The following is a 23,068-nucleotide window of genomic DNA, read 5'->3' as shown; positions in this document are numbered from 1 at the left end:
CCTGGGGCCGTCTCCCTTCTCATGAGCCTGTCGGCCACATGGCTGTGGCCCCAGTCGGCCTCACACTTGGGCTTGTTTCCTTTCTTTCTCTCTTTCCATATTCATTCAGTGCACTGGAAGGTGTGGTCCAGTGGCTGGTCAAGTGGCCACTGCCTTACTGAGGGCAGAGAGGAGTCAAAAGGGGTCAGAGGCAGGAAGCGCCCCGTGTCCCTGAGGAAGGCAGGCACCGCTACTCCGGGGAACCAGGGAGAGGGGTGTGAAGGGGAGCTGGGAAGAGGCCCAAAGCAAATACAGACACAAATATGACAACAAAAAAGGACTGCATGTGGGGTAAATGCCCGAGCTCTGGAATAAGACTTCCCAGGTCCAAATAACCTATGTGATCTTGGGTAAGTTACTTTATTTCTCTGAGTCTCATCCGAATTTCCTCATCTGAAAAATAAGGATACTAAAACCTTAAAGGTTGCAATAAGAATCAAGTGAGAAGCATATAGCCCATGCATGGCATACAGTAGACACTCTAGAAATAGGGGCCATTATTTTATTGGAAAATACATACAACCAGCTTTGGTTATAGGAACACCACCTCCAGGAAACTCTTGAGGCTCTCTTTCAAGTTTCTGGAGTACTTTGCGGGGAAAGAAAGGGCAGAGGAGAGTGTAGGGGATGGAGGGGGAGGCAAGGAAGGGAATAAGGATAATAAACAGGGACGAGCACGCATTTTGCCCCTCCCTGGGGCGGGGCCCTATGCTGAACCCTTGGTATACTACACCCCATTCTATCCACCAAGGAGCCCCCAAAACGGAGACATTCTTGCTGACCCAACAAAACAACAATCCAACCTTAGTCACTGACCAGTGAGTTGCCCTTGAGTGTCTGATGTGGGGACATGCAAGGCCCAGAAGGAAAACTAGTTCAGGACTGGCCTTCAGTGACAGCTCAGATCCAGGGATTCAGCCGCATCAGCACAGACAGTAATGCTCTTTTCTAGGGCCGAGGGGCTGTGAGCATCTGGACATCACACTTCCTTCCCCCAGAACAGCAGGTGAAGCGAAAGCTTTTTCCAGGTACAAAGCAGAAGCATGAGCAGTGCCTGTCAAAGGGGAGGTCACACACTGAGCTCACATGCGGGTTAGGGACGTGGCATCTCCAAAGCGTAGCCTGTTCACTGTGCTCGGTCACAGGGTAACCAGTGGGGCACGGGTTCTTCAATGATCTGCTTGACTCTCAGTAAATGGCTGTTTGCCATGGCAACGGGCACCGTGGAGACTCTGAGCCTGATCAGATGGGAATCAGCTCTCCAGGGATGACTCAGACCTCTTTCTCCTCATTGTGTGGGGCAGGCTGTTCACAGAGTGAACCCAGGGGCTGGGGAGAAGCCCAGAGCTCCCCATTTCCCCTTTGTAGTGGCAGCCCGTATCTCCCTGTTTTCTTTCTCCAGGAGATTTGGATCAAGTGATGACAGAGTGAAGAGAAAAGAAAAGGCAGCATAGAATCCGGTCAGACCAGCCCCTCTGAGAATTCACTTTCCACATCCCACTCCCACCAGCAGAAGTCAGGAAGCCCAGAAAAATGCTATCATCTCATCCTTAGCTGAGCCAAGCATCACTTCTACCTGAATGATGGGACTTTCCAGAATCCCTTCATCCATGCACCCATTCCACGAGCAGTTACTCCACAGATAAACACAGACACAGCCCTACCTTCCAGGAGCTTGCAGAGCTCCAGGGAGGCTTCCAGAGCCTCAGCGGCGGGAGTTCAGCTGAGTACAGCCCCAAAGAGTGCCCACAGGGAGGGATGGAGTCCTAAGAAGGTAAGGGGCCCCTACGCCAGGCTCCCTTCTCTATGGTTCCCCCCATCTCATAATGGTCAAGTCCATTCTTCCAGTGAGTCAGGCCAAATCTTGATTCCAGACCCCTCTCCTCTCTCACACCTCACGCCCAACCCATCCTACCCGCCCTACTGCGACCGTAGCCTCTTGGCCGGTTTCCCTGTTTGCCCCTCATTGCCTGTTCTCCACGGGGCAGTGAGGGCCAACCCTTGATCTGAAGTCAAGCTGTGCCCTCCTCTGCTCAAAACTCACCACGGGCTTCCCCTCTCACTTGGGGGGAAAAGCCACATCCATGGATTCAAGGCTCTGTGTGATCTGCTCACTGCTACCACTTAAACTTCTGCCACCACCGGCCCCTCCTCCACACTGCTCCAGGCCTGCTGCCCCTCTTGTCATCTCTCCTCAAAAAGCACCTTCTCTAGGGCTTCCCTGGTGGCGCAGTGGTTGAGAGTCCGCCTGCCGATGCAGTGGACACGGGTTCGTGCCCCGGTCCGGGAAGATCCCACGTGCCGCGGAGCGGCTGGGCCCGTGAGCCATGGCCGCTGAGCCTGCGTGTCCAGAGCCTGTGCTCCGCAACGGGAGAGGCCACGGCGGTGAGAGGCCCGCATACCGGGGGGGAAAAAAAAAAAAGCACCTTCTCCCAGAGAACGTCCCCAACCCTCAGTGGGAGAGGTTTTGATGCTCGTCTCGATAATTAAAAAACGCAATCATGGGGCTTCCCTGGTGGCGCAGCGGTTGAGAATCCGCCTGCCGATGCAGGGGACACGGGTTCGTGCCCTGGTCCGGGAGGATCCCACGTGCCGCGGAGCGGCTGGGCCCGTGAGCCGTGGCCGCTGAGCCTGCGCGTCTGGAGCCTGTGCTCCGCAACGGGAGAGGCCACAACAGTGAGAGGCCCGTGTACCGCAAAAAAAAAAAAAAAAAAAAAAAAAAAAAAACGCAATCAGAACAAGGGACAGCCCTCAGCTGGCAGCACCCACCAGGATGCTCAGCCGAAGCAAGCGCCTCAGCCGAGGTGACACGTCCTGCCCCATACAGTTCACATCCAATGACCGATGGACGTGGGGGCACAGAGACCTGGCCCTCTCGCCTCAGACTGGAACAGCCCTCAAGCGTCATCCCAGCTCAGAACTGCCCGCAGATCGGCTGAGGTTTCTCGTGAGCCCGCATCACTGCTCAGCCCATCCTGCTTCCTGCCCCCTCCCCCATCCTCCTACAGGTGCAGAGCTACCCACCCGACAAATGGCAGCATCGGGCTTCATGAAGCTGTTTTTTGTGTGTGTGTGTGTGGTACGTGGGCCTCTCACTGCTGTGGCCTCTCCTGTTGTGGAGCACAGGCTCCGGACGCGCAGGCTCAGCGGCCATGGCTCACGGGCCCAGCCGCTCCGCGGCATGTGGGATCTTCCCGGACCGGGGCACGAACCCGTGTCCCCTGCATCGGCAGGCGGATTCTCAACCACTGCGCCACCAGGGAAGCCCATGAAGCTGTTTTAATGTCCCGCCACGTGGGATTCTTCGGCCAGCCCACCAGTGGTCAAATCCCAGTTCCAGCCCTCACCAGCCGTGTAACTTTGGGCGAATTCAGTAATCTCTGTGTGCCTCAGTTTCCCTACCTGTACAACAGGGTGATAATAGTATCTACCTCATAGAGCTGTGTGACAATTCAATGAGCTAGTACTTGTAAAGCCCTTAGAGCAGTGCTTGTACGTGGTAAACGCGGAAAACAGAAAAACATATTAATATTTCTTATTGGGCTTCCGTGATGGCGCAGCGGTTGAGAGTCCGCCTGCCGATGCAGGGGACACGGGTTCGTGCTCCAGTCCGGGAAGATCCCACATGCCGCGGAGCGGCTGGGCCCGTGAGCCATGGCCGCTGAGCCTGCGCGTCCGGAGCCTGTGCCCCACAACGGGAGAGGCCACAACAGTGAGAGGCCCACATAGCACGCACACACACAAAATTTCTTATCACCCGTCCCCCAAAAGCTCTGTGCTCCAGAGCACAGACTCCCCCCCCCCTTCGCCCTGTTGCTGGGGAGCTGACCCCCATGAATGGTTAGGTATCCAGCTCCAACAGCCTCAAAAGGCCTAAGTTTGCAGGTCCACAGCCTTATGTGACAAGAGAAAGGGGTTGGTACAAGGTCAAGGCTGGGAGTCTGTTCTTCCATAGATGAGGGGACAGGGTTTGCCCCAGGCTGTTCAGTCCACTCACAATGGAGCTGGGGCAAGAATTCCAGAACATGGAAGCACCACCACCACGGATAAAAGCTTAGGCTCTGGTTCAGCCCTAGGTTCCAGTCCTGACCCTGTCACCCACATGTTCTTTGGTCACTTATTTCTTATGTCTCTTGGTGTCTGCATCTAAAGCAGGGCTATCAGTGGTGCCTGCTTTTCTGTTGCAAGAATTGAACGCATTCATGCCTGTGAAATATCTGGCAAAATGGCTGCTTAACAGGTGGTGATACCCTCCTCCTACTCCTGTATCAGTCAGTTATGGCTGCATAACAAACACCCCTAAATTTCATGGCTTAATACAGCAACACATTGCTTTTGCACATGAAGCTATAAGATTCTTGGGGTTTTAATTCCTGCCATTCACTCCCCATCCACTGAGATAAAATAAGCAGAATAAAAGAAACACTTAAATGTCCCAGCTCTTCCTCCATGCCCAGAAGGGATGGCTGGTGCCCATTCAAAGCGTTCCTTCACCAGGCAGAGACCTGGGCTGCAGGCTCATCTCTTGGCTTCAAAAGCCGGGGCTGTGCAGACAGTGGGACTGGCTGGAAACTGGCCAGGAAAACGGGTCAGCGACCAGCAGAGCAAAGCCACCATCTGCCCACTTTGGGCTCAAGGGGCTCAAGCCACTTTTCTAGAGTGGATACAATCCAGTTGTCACCTGGGCTCTTTCTGCCCCTTAAAATCCAGACAACGTTGCCTCAAATCCCCTCCCCCATCCCAGCCCTGAGCCCCCCAAAAGCATTACATCCCCGTAGTCACCCCGGCTCTAATTCTTGCCTCCCCTGAATTCCTGTTTTCTGCTCTACGTTCTGTGGATGGTTTTTGTGCCCGTGTGGCCCCCCAGCCACGGGGCCCAGACCCACCAGGCCGAGAGAGGGCAGCAGTCCACACTGGCGATTTGGAAACATGAAAGGCAGATGGGTCCACAAAACAGGTTTAAAATTAAATCTTGGATGTGCTTGCTCTCAAACAGACCCTAGCTATTTCACCAGCCTGGCGGCCAGCATCTTCCAGGCTGCTCAGGCTCCTCTCGTGGCTGGCTCCCCTGCAGCTGCAAAAAAAATCCCACCCCTACTTTATAGTGTGGAGGAGCCCAGCCTTCTCCAGCTCCAAACAGCCCCAGAACCCCTTTGTGTGTCCACCGCAGCATGTCCTCGGAACAGTACCCCGTCCAGGCGACCTCTGCCTTTCTCCCGTCCCACGTGATACAGACGCACATCCGCTTCCTCAAGCAACTGGGAAGCATTCCCCTCGCTCCCCCTAGGAAGACAGGCATCTTCGCGTTGGCTTGGATTTGTTTTATGATGATACTTTTTCCATCCTGTGGAGCTGGATCTGCCCTCATCCAGCCCTGTTCTCTCATCTGGCCTGACCTATCTGGTTCTCCAGCCCAAAAGGACTGGGGGTGGGTCTGGAGGAAGAAGACACAGGCCCAGGGGGTACTGGATGTGTTTGTGAACTGGCCTCTCTAGCACGATGCTTGACGCCATCAGAGGATGACATGAACACCGATCACAGCCCTGACGGGTTAGGTCAAACCATTTCACCTGAACAGCCCAGCCTGTGGCTCAGGATGAGCTGCAGAGTTCCCGTCTGTGTGGTGGCCCCACTCCTTCGCTCCTGGAAGAAAGGAAGGCTGGGCTGCTAGGACATCTGCCGGTTCGAGGCCACTGAGCAGTTCCCTCCCAGAATACCCTGGCCTGGGCCTGTGGACTGCACATGTCTACCCACACCTTGCCTTTGCTTGTCCTTTGCAAGGGATAAGTGCCCAGCTGGCAGGTCCCTGGGTTTAGTCACAAGGAGAGGAGAAGGACGGCTGGCAAGGGGTCAGGAATAAAAGCAGGTTGGCCCGAGCAAAGGCAGGCCACGCCTGGAGCCCTCCCCACGGCCACGGTCAGGGTGCCTTTGGCTGGCCTCCCCCTACTGCTCCGTGCCCAAACCTCCCAGGAGCTTTTCACCCTCCGTTAGCCACCATCTGGAGGTGTCACTGAGAGCCTGGAGGGTGGCCAGGAGCTGGCACAGGCTAAGCACAGAGATTTGCTGGCCTGTGTGCTGGGCCTGGCCCCGGGGACCTGGGCTCTCTCCTGATTCGATGATGATGCAGTGGGGGGTGGGGGTGGGGATTCAGCTGCACCGAGAGTGGTCCCCCAGGGCCAACAGATGGGCAGCCCTGGGAGGAAGCCACATGGCAGGGCTTGTTGTTAACTGCAGCTCATCAGGTTTTATCATTAAGATGCTGCTCCGCTGGCGGGAACACACCTGCCCCCAGCAAAGGCAGCCTCCAGAAGCACCGATGGCTCTGGGAAGACTTTGGTGGGAAGGCTGGAGCCATGTGCTTGTTCTTGGGGCTGGGTACCCTCTCCCAGGCCTACCCCCCTGTGCTTGGGGGGGGGGCCTTAAGAAAACGTGGAGGGCGTGTGCATACACTGAGCCTGAGGCCAAGGAGGTCCGGCATCCCGCACCCCCAGGGCCAAGACACAGGCAAGGCCAGGTGTCTCCACCAGCAACCTGTGGCCCCCAAGGTTGGACTCTAAGGACCAACCATCCCAGGAGCCAACAGACTTTGTAAAGGCCTAGGTAGTAAATAGTTCAGGCTTTACGACCCAAGAGGCAAAATTTGAGTATACTGTGTAGGTACTTGCATAAATATTTAAAATGTAACCACTTAAAAATGTAAAAACGATTCTTAGTTCACAAGCCATACAAAACCAGGCCGTGGGCCAGACTTGCCAACCCTTGGACACGGGATCCTGGGCAAGGGATCCAGCACGAGAGGCCACCTACAGCTCTCCTCCAAGGCAGAGCCATGTAGGTCTGGGGCTAGCCAAGCTCCACAGCCCCTGTGCATGGCTACCTTCGCTGCGGACAGACTGTGTGTGTGTCGGTCTCTTCCCTCCCCAGCCCTGGTCTGCCACCTGTGCCATGCTGTGGCCTCTCTCCCCACCCGGGGCCCCACTTAGTCCCACAGGGCCCCCGAGCTGCAGCGTGACCGTCCCGACACCTCCCGGTCCTTACCGGCAACGATGCCCTACCTCAGGGCCTGCCGAGGCCCCCAGCTGTGCCCAGGCTGCTGTGGTCGCGATGCCCCCTCCCCTGTGCCATGTTCGGTGCCGGGCTAACACTGTCCTCCTGATTCGCTCTCCCTTAGGTGACTTCTCTCCCAGCAAACTCCTTAGTCCATGAGACAAACACACTTTTGGTAGCTCCAGTGCCTAAGCCCAGCCGCATCTGAATCTACTTAGCCTCGTGCTAGGACCCTGGTCTTCTAGATTATATTGCCCACTCCGCCCCATCTTACAGGGAAAAACTAGCAGAAAGAGGCCTGGGGGTGGCACCGGACAGCCTGGGTCAGAGCCCTGGCCGCAGGACCTGGGGGCCAGCCGCTCAGCCACAGCTTCCCATCTGTGAAATGCAGTGATCGCCGTGCCCAGCTCAGGTGCCCATAAATCAGACACTCACTGGACGAGGAGGGGCCCAGCATAGGGCGTCTATGACCTGGAACATGTGTAGTCTTCAGCAGCTGCTTATTGGACCTGCATATAAAATTGAGGTCCAGAAACTGTTTGAGCTGTGGAGATGCCGGTGGAGAAACAGCCGTGGGAAGGCAGAGTGCAGCTGCCCTGAGGCTGATGAGGAGGGAGCACAACCAAGGCTGAGATCCGAACGACCCCACTTCATCTCCCAGGGCGGTGCCTGGTGGTGCAGCGCACAAAAGTGGCGGAGGGGGGCGGGGAGGCCGGGAGTGGGCAGATACAAAGGTGGGGGAGGGGGGCGGGGAGGCAGGAAGTGGGAGGATACAAAGGTGGGGGAGGGGGGCGGGGAGGCAGGAAGTGGGAGGATCACCTAACCACCAGTCACCAGCTAAGGTATCTAGACTGAGAACGGCATCCTGTGCCCTCACAACCACCTCCGTCCCTGAGTGGGAACACGCGCTTTCCCTCACCTGCGCCTGGCCAAGGCCGTCGCCGTCAACCCAGCTTCAGCTGGCCTGGCTTTGGCTGCAAGTAGCACCTGAGTGAACCAGGCCTAAACGGTATATAATGAGAAACCTGGAGGTAGGAGGTTCCAGGGTAGGTTCACAGATCTATAACGTCTGGGCTCCAGGTCACATCCTCCGAGAGTCTGTGTTGTCGGCCTCGCCTGCCTGGTTGCAAGGCAGCTGCTGCGGGCATCACTTCCCCAAACAACTGCGTCCCAAGACCCGAAGCTGGGGGGCGGAGGCTTCTCAACCATATCAAGTCCTCAGGAGACTTCCCTTAAGTCCTATTGGCCAGAACTGGGTCACATGTCCAGTCCTAAAGCAATCGTTGGCGAACAGGCGAGAGCCGGGCTCCAGGCTGACCCCCACTGAGTCCACTGCCCCCCATCCCGAGCACAGCTGGGACTCTGTAGGAAGGAAGATGGTGGGAGTGGACATGCGGTTGGAAACCAACCGAAGTGCCAGGGCTCGCTGGGATTTTTGTTTTTTAGCTTCTGCGTTATTTTTAACTGGAGATATTATACTGTCAAAACAAGTGAGTCACCATGCCCTTCTGACTGAAGCCTGGTGGCTTATTAATACTGCCATCCAAATTCCCAGGGAGACACATATGTCCGGATGGGATGAAGCAAGGAGATGTTAGGCTGCCCTTGGAAGGGTTTGATGTCATCGCACCAGGAGCTGGGACTCCGGGTTAATGGAGAGGGGCTGGGCTGAGGACCCACGTGTTGGGATTTGGTAATGAACGGCTTCCATTCATTCACTATGTGACAGGCACTCCATTAAGACATGAGGGAAACAGTCCATAAAATATTAAAAGGGGGTAAAACTAATTGAATTGTCCAAATACTCCACGGGTGGTCCCAACAGGGAAGGGAGCCTTCTCCTGGCCCCTCCTAGACACTGAAATGGTTCAGGATCACCAGGCCAGGGGACAGGTTACCAGCATTCTGATTCCAGATGACCACTAGCTCGGCCTCAGTTTCCTCATTTGTAAAATCAGCCTTTGGTGTTAAAGGTCAAGATCCTTGCAGCTCTGATCCTCACTAACTGCAACCCTGAACCACAAATGACAAGCAGGACCCAGAGGTTTGAAACCAGCAGATCTCTAGACTGATGGAGGTGATGTAGTGGTGATGGAGGTGATGTAGTGGTGATGGAGATGGTACCTAGCACACTGAGCACTTGTTGTATGCCATCATTGTCCTCACATAATACCTCATTGAATTCCCTCAATGGAATAGTTATTACTTTTATTAACCTCATGTAACAGACGAGGAAACTGAGGCTTAGGGAGGCACTCGCCTATGTTCACCTATAATGGACGGAATTGTAACCCTCCAAAATTCATATGTTGAAGCCCTACCCCCAATGTGACTGTATTTGGAGATAGGACCTTTATAGGGGTAAACAAGGTTAAATGAGGTCATAGGGGTAGAGCCCTAATCCAATAGGGTAGGTTTCCTTATAAGAAGAGGAAGGGACAGGAGGGATTCGCACACAGCAAAGACCACGTGAGGACATGGAGAAGGCGGCCATCTGCAAGCCGAGTAGAGGGGCCTCGGAAGAGACCAATCCTGCTAACGCTTGAGCTTGGACATCCAGCCTCCAGAATTGTGAGAGAATAAATTTCTGTTGTTTAAGCCACTCAGACTGTGGAATTTTGTAATGGCAGCCCAAGCTGACACATCTCCCGATGGCAGAGCCATCCCTGAAACCAGTCAATCTGACTTCAGGGCCATGTCCATAAGAACCTCACCATCTACACGTTGACTCTGATTGGAGAGGTGGGTAGTGGGTCTCCTTATGACTGGGCCTGTGGGTACAAAGTATACAGATTGCGAAATCTCACCCCCTTCCCTCATATTCTGCATAACAAAAGACAGTCCATTCAGGACTAGCCAACACCCATGTTTTGGGTAGAAATGGTCCCAGTGAAATACAGGCCAGTGCTCAGTGGGTGGCTAGAACCATCTGGGTAACCTGGGTCATGCCTCAAATGGCTGTAGGCACCAAAGAGATTTCAGTCAGATTTTAAATGGTATCACCACCTGCTTCCAGGAAAGAGTCCTTGATGCTGCCCAAGTTAAATGGATCTGAATTGTAATCCTGCCTTCCCTAGGTATGGGACCTTGGGCAAGTTACTTCACCCCCTGAGCCTCAGTTTCCCCATTTGTCACATGGAGATAATCATCCTGACGGCAGCAGTACCGTGAGCATAGAGAAGTCAATACATAGGAATCCGCTTCACAGATGGTCTTAATTCAGTAGCACCTAACCCGAGGGACCACCTGAAATCCTTTAGCTTCATCAAAGCAAAATCCTCTGTTACACATCCCCTGGCAGGCAGCCGCCAGTCTTTTCTGGAAGGAGTTGGGGATAAATTATAGATCACAGTCTTTTGGATCAGCCACTATTCTGGTTCTCACCCCCTTGTGGACAGAGGTCTGGGAGGGTCCCCTCAGAGTGCTGTTCATGGCCCTGGGGTGGGGGTGGGGGTGGGGATCTTGCTACCCCTGCACTGTCTACCTCCTGCCCCTAGCTTTCCTTCCCCCAAGCATTTGCTATGCTCCTTGGGCTGGGGGTGAGGGGATACCCTGGAAGGACTCCCAGAAAGCTGCCCACCCATTGGAGGGCCACAGCCTGAGCCCCAAACCCCAGACCCTCTGAGCATACCCATTCCATCCCCTGGGAAAGGCTCCATCTCCAGAGACCTGGAAGAGGAGCCCAATGCCCTGAGGGAATTTTGTGTCTAAGATTGGAAGGCTGCAAGAGGCCAAAGTGAGAGCAGCCCTGTTTTCATCAGCAGTGTCTGCCCACCTGAGGGGACTGAACAAGATTCCTCACTTCCTTCCTGTGGCCACTCGCCCTCCCCACTCCACACACACACATCCCAGCCGTGTCCCCAAGACCCACCTGCACTGGGCTTTCTCTCCCTTCCCCGGCCCCTCTCTGAGGAACCCCCAGCCAGGGCAGGCCAAGCAGCCTGTGGGTAGATGATGTCCAGGTCCAAGCATTTCTCCTCCTGGGAAATCTGGGATTCTGCCTCAAGAGCAAAGGGCCTGGAGCCAGCCAGCCAGGACTCCAAACGAGTTCCGCCTTTCCAGCCTCGTGACTTTGGACAAGTTACTCCCTCTCTAAGCCCCGTTATCCTCGTCAGTAAAAATGGAGATACCCCAAACACCCGTTTCACCAGGTGGTGAGGATTAAATAGTGCATGAAACATGAAGAAGTAGCACAGGGCCTGGATGCAGGGCCCGGGCTGGAGTGGAACATGCGAGGTAGCCAGGGCACAGGATGCAGGGGCCCGAGAGTGAGGGCACCTTAAATCTCGTGGCCTGGCACCTGGCTTACTTAACTGATAATGAGCAGCTGAAGCTGAGAGACACAAAAAGCCCCGAATCGGCCATTTGCATCGGTCTTCACAAAGGGTAGGAAGACGCAGGGTCCAGCCTGCAGAGGGTGCAGTCCCTGGTCTGGCTCCACTTCCTCAACTCTCCTCACATCTCTGGGCCTGTTTACACATCAGAGATGCTGAGGCTCCCACGGTGGGTCCCTCCCCACCATCCCCATCCCAGAGCTGTGTGGGGACCAAGCGAGATCAGGGAGTGAAAGGGCTCTGTGAACTAGATGGACCAGACCACTCAAAAGACAATGCTCACATCAGGATGGTTAGTATTACGTTCTGGGAGGATTTCTCCATTCTCCCCACCCCAGCCCACCCCTCAGTTCCCCTCCCAATGAGCTGAAAGTCTCTACAGTTATTTAAAGCCTCTATTAAACATATTCAATTGCCCCTTGATTCTCTGGTTTCACGTCTTTTCCGAGGAAAAGACAGCAAAAGTATCCAAAAGATGAGTTGGTAATAAAGTGCTCTGTAGCAAGACTCATTCATCTCCCCTCCATTTTAATTTTTTAAACAAAACCCACAACTCACCAGCCACCACCTTCAATGAATTAAATAGGAAGGAAAACTAGAAAACAGCTCGGATTTTAATCAATATTCGCCTTGGCCATGAAAAAAAGAGGTTCCTTCTTTTGCCTGTCTCTAATCAGGAGTGTTAATTATCTTGCTACATGCTAGCAGATTAATTATGAACTAATGAAGTTAAAGGAGGTCATTTGTTAAGGAAAACTGATTACATATTGTTAGCTCTGGGGGATTGAATGGAAAACCACTGTCATGAAAACAGCTTTAACAATTAGACCCGATATTTGATTTGTGAGGTTGCCCAGCTGAAAGGATGACTCACAAAGGCACCCGCAGCCTGCCATGGGGGACCTGAGGGACTTTGGACCACAGGCTGCCGTCACTATCACCCCTCCACTGCACTCAAGTCTTTCAAAGATCTGCTCACATGTGGGAGCCCTGTAACCTGCTCTAGGTGGAAAGATATTAACACAAGAAGAGGTTTCTTTCCTTGGGGTGTACGTGTAGAAGCAAGAGAGAGAACGCTAGGAGAAATGTAAGTGATTGTGAAGACAGAGAGTTGGGGGAATGTGTGCGTGGGGGTGTGCACGCGTGCAAACACGGAGCAGGCTCCAGCCCATGGCCCTACAGCATCAGTGTCTTCTCAGCGGGCGACTCCAGGGTAGCTGGATGGAAAATGCCCTACTCGCTGGGGAACAGAAGAGGAGCCCTTAGCAGCTCTGCCCTTCACGTGGGGTTCCAGATGCTACCTTGGAAGCGGCAGAAAAGCTGAGCGGGAAGGCAGAATGTTCGGGCTTGGTCACGTGTTGGTTATCCAAGTCAGGCGGACAAGCCAAACGGAAGTGAATGACCGACTTTCCGTGTCCTCCCAACCGTGAGCCAGGCCCGCAGTGCATGAGAAGAAGCAGAATATGAGCTCACTGGTTCTGAAAGTTCATTCAAGGCCTTGACTGCCATGCTAAGTGAGGCAGAAATTTCTTGTTGTCTACCAGTATTCATTCTCCTGTTCTTCCCTAGAAACAGAACTCTTGTTTAATTCAAAGTGGCAATGTGTCCAGCTAGAAAACTACATTTCCTAGCCTCACCTGCACCTGAGTGACTAAATTCTGGTCAATGAAATCTAAGCAGAGATTACTGGGTATGACAGCTGAGGAGAACAGAAAGCTGGGTGCACATTTTTGCAATTCCCTCTTCTTCTTTTCCCTGCCTGGAATATAGACATGATGGCTGGTGCTCCAACAATCATTTTGGAGCAGAAGGCAACTTGAGGATGAAAGCCACTCACTAACAAGGGTGGAGCAGAGAGACAGAAGAAGTCCCGGTCTCTGATCATTGTGGAGCCCCGCGTCAGCCCTGAAACACCATCCTCTGGACTTGTATGTGAGAGGGAAAACGAAACACCTGAGGTGATGTGTCTGCGCTCTGGTTTTTATTGCAGGGCGGGAGGGGTGGGGTGTGGGGAGGCTTGTCTCTGCTCAGAGTGGAGTACTATTTCTAAGTCATGAAATGAGGAATAGGGCCATCTCAGCACTGGCAGTGGGTAGCCCCAAAGGTTTGATTCACTCAAAGTTTGTGAGACTGGAAGAAGCAGCACCTACTTATGAGGGAGCAACCACCGTGAAAGCGGGGAGCAGAAATCTGGCCGTGGTGACTCCGCACCACAACACGTTCTAGGCACGCTGGCCCTGCTCTCCCTCCTCTCACTGGCTCAGAACATTCTAGCTCTCCTGAGGTTCAAGCCCTATTGTCCCTATGTGCTCAGGTAAATGGGACCCACATGGCCTTGGGGTTTGGGTGGGAGCTGGGCTGCCAGGGCCCTCGCTTCCTGGACCTCACCCTCATCCAGCTCTGCTTGGCAGGCCCTCCCTCTGAGGCCGCTGACCAGTGAGGTGGGCTCCTTCCAAGTCCCAGAAGTCTGTCCATCTGACTCGTCAAGAGTCAGGCCAGGGGGGCTGCTGTCAGGAGCGCCCTATGTCTGTCTAATGAGCTGTTTTACATTATCTTTTTCGTACTAGGTCGGTAATATCGGTATGTGTTTTGTGCTTACAGCACGCTTCAGTTGAGATTGGCGACACACTTCAAGGGCTCAATAGCCACAGGTGGTGAGTGGCTCCCGTATGGAACAGCACGGTTCCTGAAGATTTGGTGGGAGAGCTTCACGTCCTCAAAAATACAAAGCACTTTGTGAATACAGACATGCAATTACAAAGACCAGCCTGGGCTGAAAATGCCTTTTCTCCTAATCCTCAACACCACTTGATAGCATCAATTTTAAAAAAATTGTCCAACTGTTTTATGGGGCTTCCCTGGTGGCGCAGTGGTTGAGAGTCCGCCTGCCGATGCAGGGGACATGGGGGTTCATGCCCCGGTCTGGGAGGATCCCACATGCCGCGGAGCGGCTGGGCCCGTGAGCCATGGCCGCTGAGCCTGCACGTCTGGAGCCTGTGCTCCGCAACGGGAGAGGCCACAGCAGTGAGAGGCCTGTGTACCACCAAAAAAAAAAAATTGTCCATCTGTTTTTAATGAAGTGTCTTTGTTTGAGTTTGCCCTTCCCTGACCCTGAGGGAAATGGCCAAGTCCATTTTTATAGGTTGACTGCTAATCACAGCTGTCTTCTGTGAATTGTCTTAGCCAGACCCTTTGCCCATTTTGTTTTTGTTTGTTTGTTTTTTGGCCGCACTGTACAGCCTGTGGGATCTTAGTTCCCCCACCAGGGATTGAACCTGGGCCCTCGGCAGTGAAAGCACAGAGTCCTGACCACTGGACCGCCAGGGAAGTACCCTTTGCCCATTTTTTAAGCTGGGTACTGTGACTTTTTCTCATGGTATATTTTGAATATTCTTTGTCAGATATGAAGAAAAAGTTTCCTCTGGTCTGCACTTCACTCTATTGTGCCTTCGTCAATGTGAACACTTTCTGGTTTTCTGTAGTCAAGCATGTCAGTCTTTTCCTTGGTAGCACCTGGGGTTTGTGACTCTGTGAGGATGGCTCACACTCCCCAGGATGACAAAAATATTCTCCTATATTTTCTGCAAATATTCTATGCTGGTTTTTTTGTTTGTTTAGCTCACTGCTACATATGGAATTTATTTTCACCCAGCACTGTTCCGAGCACAGCTTACAACATGTCAGCCCTTGGCGCTTGTTTGGGGAGGGAGGAGCTCCCTGGAAAGGGCCTGTTGGGTGAGAAATGCAGAGAGCTGCACTTGAGGGACAGGCAGGGCAGAGCCGCAGCGAGGGTGGGGCGCGGAGGCTCAGGCCTTGAGCCCCTCAGACCTCTCACCCCATGCCACAGTCCCTAGAGGGGATCCCCGGGCAGACTTCCTAACTCTGCAGAACCTCAGTTCCCCTCTATAAAATGAGGATCTTCGTGCCTCGTAGCACATTTGTGGGGATTCAATTGCCTCTCTGTGGCTCCCTTTCCTTCTTTCTAAAGGGAATAAGACAGAATGAAGTAAATGAGAAAGAGAAAAACAAATACTGTATGCTAACACATATGTATGGCATCTAAAAAGGCAGTACTGAAGAACCTAGGGGCAGGGTGGGAATAAAGATGCAGATGTAGAGAACGGACTTGAGGACACGAGGAGGGGGAAGGGTAAACTGGGACGAAGTGAGAGAGTAACATTGACATATATACACTACCAAATGTAAAATAGGTAGCTAGTGGGAAGCTGCTGCATAGCACAAGGAGATCAGCTTGATGCTTTGTGACCACCTAGAGGGGTGGGAGGGAGGCTCAAAAGGGAGGGGATATGGGGATATATGTACACGTATAGTTGATTCACTTTGTTGTACAGCAGAAACTGACACAACATTGTAAAGCAATTATATTCCAATAAAGATATTTTAAAAATAAAATAAAGGGAATAAGAATGTCCCTCCTCACAGGGTTGTGATGAGGATAAAGTTAGCTAACACTCAGTGTCTTTCAACAGGGGACAGCATTTCTCATGGTTCAGTGAGTTGACAAGGCTCAGCTGGGCGGGTCTCACTTGGTGTTTCATGTCCTTATAGTCAGATCTTGGCTAGCTGTGGCCACCTGCAGCTTGGCTGAGCTGGGTGTCCGAGACAGCTCACTCACAGGGCTGACAGTGGATGAGACTGATGGTGGGAGTGGGGGTTGCTTTATAGAGGTGGTCAGGGAGGGCTTTCCTGAGGAGGTGACATTTTAGCTGAGGCCTGAATGGTGAGGAGACAGCCATGCAGATACCCAGGGGAAGCCTGTCTGCAGCTGAAGGAACAGCAATTATGAAGGCTATGATTCCAGGACCTCGGCTGGGAGATCTTAGCCCAAGCGGCAGGCGAACCCAACTGGCCAGAAAAGGAGGCAGCTGGTGCTCTCTGCTTGGGAGTGGGCTGTGCAGAAGGAAAAGAAAACACGATGCAGAGGTGGGTGGGCAGGAAGCCTGCCTAGCATGAGGCTTGGGAAAATGAGACTGGGGCCAGGATCCTCCTTCATCTGGAAAACTGCCTCACTTGTTCAGTCCGGGCCTTCTAGCTGAATTAGGATATTCCCCCCATTTCTCAAGTTTTATTATTGCCACCAGCGACACGTCAGTGACAGCTTAGCCCAGCAGAAATAGCACGACTGGAGACAGAATGCAAAATAACAAGGCACCTTTTATGAAGCGAGCCCAGCAGGCGCCCTGAACACCCCTCACTCTGTTCCGTTCTCTTTGACATGAAAGCTGCACTAAGGTGAGTTTACCCATCAGATAAAAAATAATTTGCTAAATATCACAGTGGAGTTATTTCTAAGTGGCTTCCTGGCTGCTTCTCCCAGAGCTCAGCCCACTGGCCTCCCGCCAAGCTAGCACCTGGCAGGTGGATGAAGGCAGGTGAGTCACAACTTCCTGGAAAACTGTGTTCTAGACAAACTCCCAGAGGGCAAAGGCCATGTCCAACCAGCTCCTCCGGCAGCCTTGTCCACTGTGTGCTGGGCCAGGCACACAAACTGCCACTGGAAGAGAGGTGGGGACCTACAGGCTCCCCCTGGGTGTGAGACCCAGCTTCCGGCTGTGCCTCCTCCCAGTTCAGCCCAGTTCTGTGCTCCCAGGGAGCCAGGACTGGGCTCAGGAGATGAGGAACGGGAAATCGTTTCTGACTGAATGTGTCTCAAACTGTGACACATGCAAAAAGTCACCTAAGATCTTGCTAACGTGCAGGTTCTCACTCAGCAGGCCTGGAAGGAGCCAAGCCTCTGCTCTCTAACAAGTTCCTGGGGATGCAGATGATGCTGGCTCCCAGCCCACACTCTGAGTATCGGGGAGGATCCGACCCCGTCTACTGCACTCCCCGAGTGGGCTTTGGTTCAAACAGAAGATATCCCAGCAGGGGCTGGCAGATGCGGAAGGGGGCAGCATGAAGCAATGAAAATATGAGAGCTTTTGGGGGTCAGGCAAATGGTCACTTCATCTGTCTGAGCCTCGGTTTCCTCAGCTATAAAATGAAAATAACTACAGTACTTCACTGGAGTTTCTGAGGAAGCAAATGTCCTAACATTTATAAAGTCTGAATTACTGTTTTTGAGCAATCAGAATATCAGAGATCAATGCATCTGCCTACAGAAGTGCATTTGACCAAGATGGAGTAAGGATTTTTAATACCATTGGACATCAGGTAATGATGGACAGTGATCCTGAGACTCAGGAAATAAACAAGATAAGACCTCCGATTGCCCTAGCTTGCTGCCTTCAGAAAGTTTCCAGAGGTGGTGCAGAAAAGGGAAACCCAAGAGGAGCCCAGTGGACTCTCTGAGTTGAAGAGATGGAGCTGAGAGTTGGGGGAGGTCCATGCAGCTAGAGGTCGAAGGACAGGGTCCTGGAGAGAAGAGAGCTGTGCAGAGGGATCTCCAGACGCCTGCAAAGGATTGCCTTTGAGTATTTGCTGGGACTGATCAGCTCGCTCAGGTGACGAAACTACCAACTGTCACGGAAAGAACCTTCCAAAAGGAGGGCCAGGAACAGTGCCTATTCCCACCAGCCAGACTGGAAAACATGGACATTGAGTATTCAGAAAGGTCTTGCCTCAGTAGTGGAGAATAATTAACCCCAGACAGCACTGCTCTGGTCCTGCCTACCCAATCCTGAAGCAAGACCCAAAAGAGTCAGAAGATGATTTAACTGCATCCCAGAAAAAAGCTCAAGAATTTAAAAATATCCAGCACGCAACAAGGTAAAATCACAATATCTGACATCCAGTCAAAGATGACTAGACATGCAATGAAGCACAAAAACATGACTATAGTGAGGAACAAAAAGCAATCAACTGAAGTCAACCCAGAATTGACACAGATGTCAGAGTTAGCACACAAAGACATGAAAACAATTATTATAATCGTATTCCATATGTTGAAAGCTACATAAAACCATGGAGAACAGTTTTATTTTTTTTAAGATGTATTATTTATTTATTTATTTATTTATTTAATTTATATTTGGCTGCATAGGGTCTTAGCTGCAGCACACAGGATTTTCGTTGAGGCACGTGGGATCTTTCTTTGTTTTGCGTGGGCTTTTCTCTCTAGTTGTGGCATGTGGGTTTTCTCTTCTCTAGCTGTGGCACACAGGCTCCAGGGCACGTGGGCTCTGTAGTTTGCGGTACCCGGGCTCTAGTTGAGGCGCACAAGCTCAGTAGTTGTGGCACGCGGGCTTAGCTGCCCCGCAGCATGTGGGATCTTAGTTCAAACCCTCATCCCCTGCATTGTAAGGCGGATTCTTTACCACTGGACCACCACAGAAGTCCCTAACCATGGAGAATATTTTTAAAAGACCAAAATCAAACTTCATCTCAATACTACAGTGTCTCAGATAAAAAGCAATATTGGATGGGATTAGTGGAAGATTAGACATTATGAAAGAAAAGATTAGTGAACTTGAAGACAGTAATAGAACTTATCTAAAACGAAACAGAGAGGAGAAAAAAGATCTTAAAAAAAATTAAAGGAGTATCAGTGAGCTCTGGAACAACTTCCAGCAACCTAACATACATGTAATTGGAGTCCCAGAAGGAAGTGGGGATGCAAACAGAAAATATTTATTCTGATTCAGTAGGTCTAGAATAGGGCCCAAGAACTTGCATTGCTAACATGTTCCCAGGTAATACTAATGCTTTTGGTCCAAAGACTACACTTTAAGACCTACTGCTCTAAGGCAGAAGTCAGCAAACTACATCCTCTGGGCCAAACCTACCCGCTTTTGCAAAGTTTTATTGGAATGCAGCCACGCTTATTTATTTACATATTTTCTATGCCTACTTTCATGCTCCCAAAGCAGAGCTGAATAGTTGCAACAAAGATCGTATGGTCTATAAGGCCTAAATATTTACTATTTGGTCCTGTACAAAAAAGGCTTGCTGACCTCTGTTTTAGGGAATAAGTAGGGTTCAGGGTGTTTGGAGCCAAAGCACCAGCACCATCAGCTGGCTTCTGTCACTCACAACTGCAGAATCTGACCAAAGAGGGCCCATCCCCAGGGAGGAGAGCCCAGGACCCCAGCAGCTACTGAGGGTCATATTCCCAGATGACATCCAAGTGATCCTAACAGATGGCAGGATTTGGTGAAAATGATGTCACAGCATTGGACCTCATTTTCACTGGGGCCTGCCAACCACTCTGCTGCCTCCTTGAAGGCAAACATCTTCCCAAAGAGATGGGGAAAGTTAAGTCCCCTTTGCCAGGAATGCTGGTAGCTATTATTGTTGATGAGAACAAAACAAGAGCACAGATGGAATGGGGCTGAGACAGGGAGCTACCCAAGAACAAGGGTCTCAGGGGCCCCTGTCCACTGTACATCCATCTCATCCATCCACTATCTAATCACTTATTCTTCCAGTTACCCATTCATTCCATTTATCTTTCCATCCACCATCCAATCATAATCTATCCACCATCCACCCCCTGCAACCTTCATCCACCTATCCATCTGATAATCCATTCAACCCTTCATTCATTTATTTGTTCAAGAGTATTTATTGAGCAGCTATTATATCCTGGGCACTGTGCTAGCTGATGGGAATGCAGCTGGGAACCAGAAAAATGTGGTTTCTACCCTCATGAAGTTTACAGCCTTGTGGGGAGACAGACAACAAGCAATTACACACACACACAAATCAGAATTACATTTGTGTTAACTGCTATGAAGAAGTTCAGGTAAAACCAGGGAGGCTAAGGAAAGCTTCCGTGAGGCAATGATGTTGGAGCTGGGGCCCGAAAAGGAGTGGAGCTGGCCAGGCTAAGCAGCAGAAAGAGCATTCCAAGAATCAGACCCCAAAGCAGGAAGGAGGTGAGCAGTGGGGAGGGGCAAGAGCTAAGACTGGAGAGGAGGAGGGACCAGGGGCCAGCCCTGCAGGTCGGGGAAGGAGTTTGGTCTGTATCCTAAGAGGGCTGAGGGCGATTAAAAAACACAGGCATAGGCCGACATGATTCTACTGGCATTTTAAGGCAATCAGTGTATTGGTCGTGTAGACTGTGGAGGGTACGTTTGATAAGGCTCAGAGTGGAAACAGGTGGACAAGTTCAGAGGCTGCCTCCAGGTGAGAAATGATGGTGGCTCAGACTTGGGAAGGAGGGGGAGATGGAGAAAAGTGGACAAATTCTAAATATGGGCTTAGATTGGGCTCCATGTCAACTCAGCAGAGGCCAGAAGGAGACGGGTCCTAGGAGCAGGATTGGGGGTCCTGGCCAGGAGGAAAGGGGCTTGACAGGATGCCAAAAGCCCACACCCCTAATTTACCATCCTTCCAGGAACTTCCCTCACACTCAGCTGATCACCTTGTGCCAGTGAGTAAGAGCTCAGTTCCCAGGTCAGGCCCAACTGGAGTGACCAAGCATCCAGTCTGCCTAGGATTGAGGGGTCTCCCCGGACAAAGGACTTTCAGTGCTGGTCACCCTACGCCCAGCATCCATGTTGGCAGGGGAAGTCGACAGCCTTGGGAGGTAGCTTGGAAAGTGTACGACACAATGTGCAGAGAATGGGCTGAATGCACATCCCCTTGGTTCTGGGCCAACGGGAACACAATTACTGAGCATCTAAGAGCCCCATCTCCACCTGCCCAGTATTCTCCTTTTACTGAGTGCTCTTATGACTATTGTCACTCTGGGCCCTACAACAGTCCATGAGGAGGACCAGCCACATACCACAGATGAGGAAATTGAGGCCTTGGATGGGGGGAAAGGGAGGCACTGTTAAATGGTTGGACTGAGTGCCCCCAGCTAGGGAAGAGCCGAGTAGAAGTCAAAGCCACACCTCCCACCTATGGCACAGCTGCCCACTCCTCGCTGGGTGTGGAACCAGGAGTAGCCTTGGCCTAGGGCTTGAGTGGGGAGACAAAAGTGTTCCCCCGAGCCTGGCCTTAGCAAGCTCCCAGCCTAAAGCGGCAGAGAATGGCGTCCACAAACTGTGATGCCATAGGACAGCCTGAGCTCAGTGTGCGGACAAAAGAAGAAACATGGGGCCATAAGCTCTCAGGAAGAAAGGGTGCAGGCAGAGGAGTCACTGAAGATGGACCCAGAAGGCTTGATCAAACCCCTGTGTCTTCACCTGTGGCTCGAGGTGCATAGCCAGATCACCGCTTCCCCAACCCGGGGCAGCTTGGTGACATCACGGCCTCTCAGTCCCACCCCAGACCTACTGTATCAGTCTCTCCAAGAAATGGTGGCCCAGGGCTCCCTGTTTTTAGAGCTCAGCAAGCGGTTCAGATGATGACCCAGGTCTGCAAATGATCTCCAGCCAATTTCTGTGGCCCCTCCCAGCCACGTAAATATCTTGAAATACACATGAGGATTTGGTCAGCAGGTTCTCAGTGGGCAGCCACCTCATGAGGCCGGTAATGTTAATACACCCATTTCACAGATTAGGAAACTGGTCCACACTAAGACCAGCTAGTTCATGGCTCATTTCACTTGGTCTTAATTCCACCCAGAACACAAGTTGTCTCAAACCTGTGCTTCACATCTGTGCATCTTAAACTAATCCACAGGTGGGCAAACGTTTCCTGCAAAGGGCAAGACAGTATATCTCAGGCTCTGTGGTCCACAAAGCCTCTGATGCAGCAGCTTGACCCTGCCACAGCAGCACAAAAGCACCTTAGACATTATGTAAATGAGCAAGCGCAACTGTGTTCTAATAAAACTTTATTGCTAGACACTGAAATTTGAATTTCATACATTATACATCACAAAATATTTTTCTCCTTTTGATTTTTTTCCAATGATGGAATAAAATTCATATTTTATGGAAAGACCAAAAAAACCCATAAAATTTTTCTCTGCCCATTTGGGCCTCCTCCCTCCCGTTTAGCGTATATTGTGCACCTGCATTATCCAGACCTCCTTAGGAGATAACACTCCTTCTTAATCTTGTAAAGGGTCATGATGACCCATAATTCCTTAGAAGATAACCTTCCTTCTTAATCTTGTAAGGGGTCACAATGACCCACTACTTCTTGTACCTCCGGATCTGGGTTGTGTAAACTGTCAATACGTCATTTGTCTCAAAAATTATATAACTGTGCTTTGACCTCTCCCGGACACAGCTGTCCTCAGGGCTTTCTGAGAGGCTGTCTCCCGGGTTATAATCTTCAGGTTGGCTCGAATAAAATTTTCCATTTCTTTCTTAGATTTACTACTGATTAATGTTTTTATTGATACCAACCATTTAAATATATAAAAACCATTCTTAGCTCATAGGCCATACAAAAACAGGCATCAGGTCAGATTCGGCACTGGCCGTAGTTTTGCCTGCATGAGTCCATCCACATATAGGCAAGCAACCCTCCGTAGCAATGAGCTGGGGTATCTGGGCCCTGTGGGCAGTTTTGGTCTCTGACCCATCACTTCATTCCCCCACCCCTTGCCCTACCCCGTGCTCCTCTTTGCTTGTCCTTGGGCCTGGCCGGCCTGACCTCTTTGATTCCCAGATTTGCACGCACCCCTTGGATCCCCAAGCATAGTCAGCACTAACCACTCTGCCATCTTGCCTTAACAAGTCTAGCCCAGGGCCTCACTGCACGTTGTGCTTTCCAGAGATCAGACACATTAATTGCCTACCATTTGGAAATTCAAGGTAAGGGCACCTATTTATTTTAAAAGAAAA

The sequence above is a fragment of the Kogia breviceps genome, chromosome 2, assembly GCF_026419965.1.
Source record: "Kogia breviceps isolate mKogBre1 chromosome 2, mKogBre1 haplotype 1, whole genome shotgun sequence".
In the NCBI taxonomy this organism is placed as follows: Eukaryota; Metazoa; Chordata; class Mammalia; order Artiodactyla; family Physeteridae; genus Kogia; species Kogia breviceps.
Note: the sequence above shows the minus strand (reverse complement) of the source record.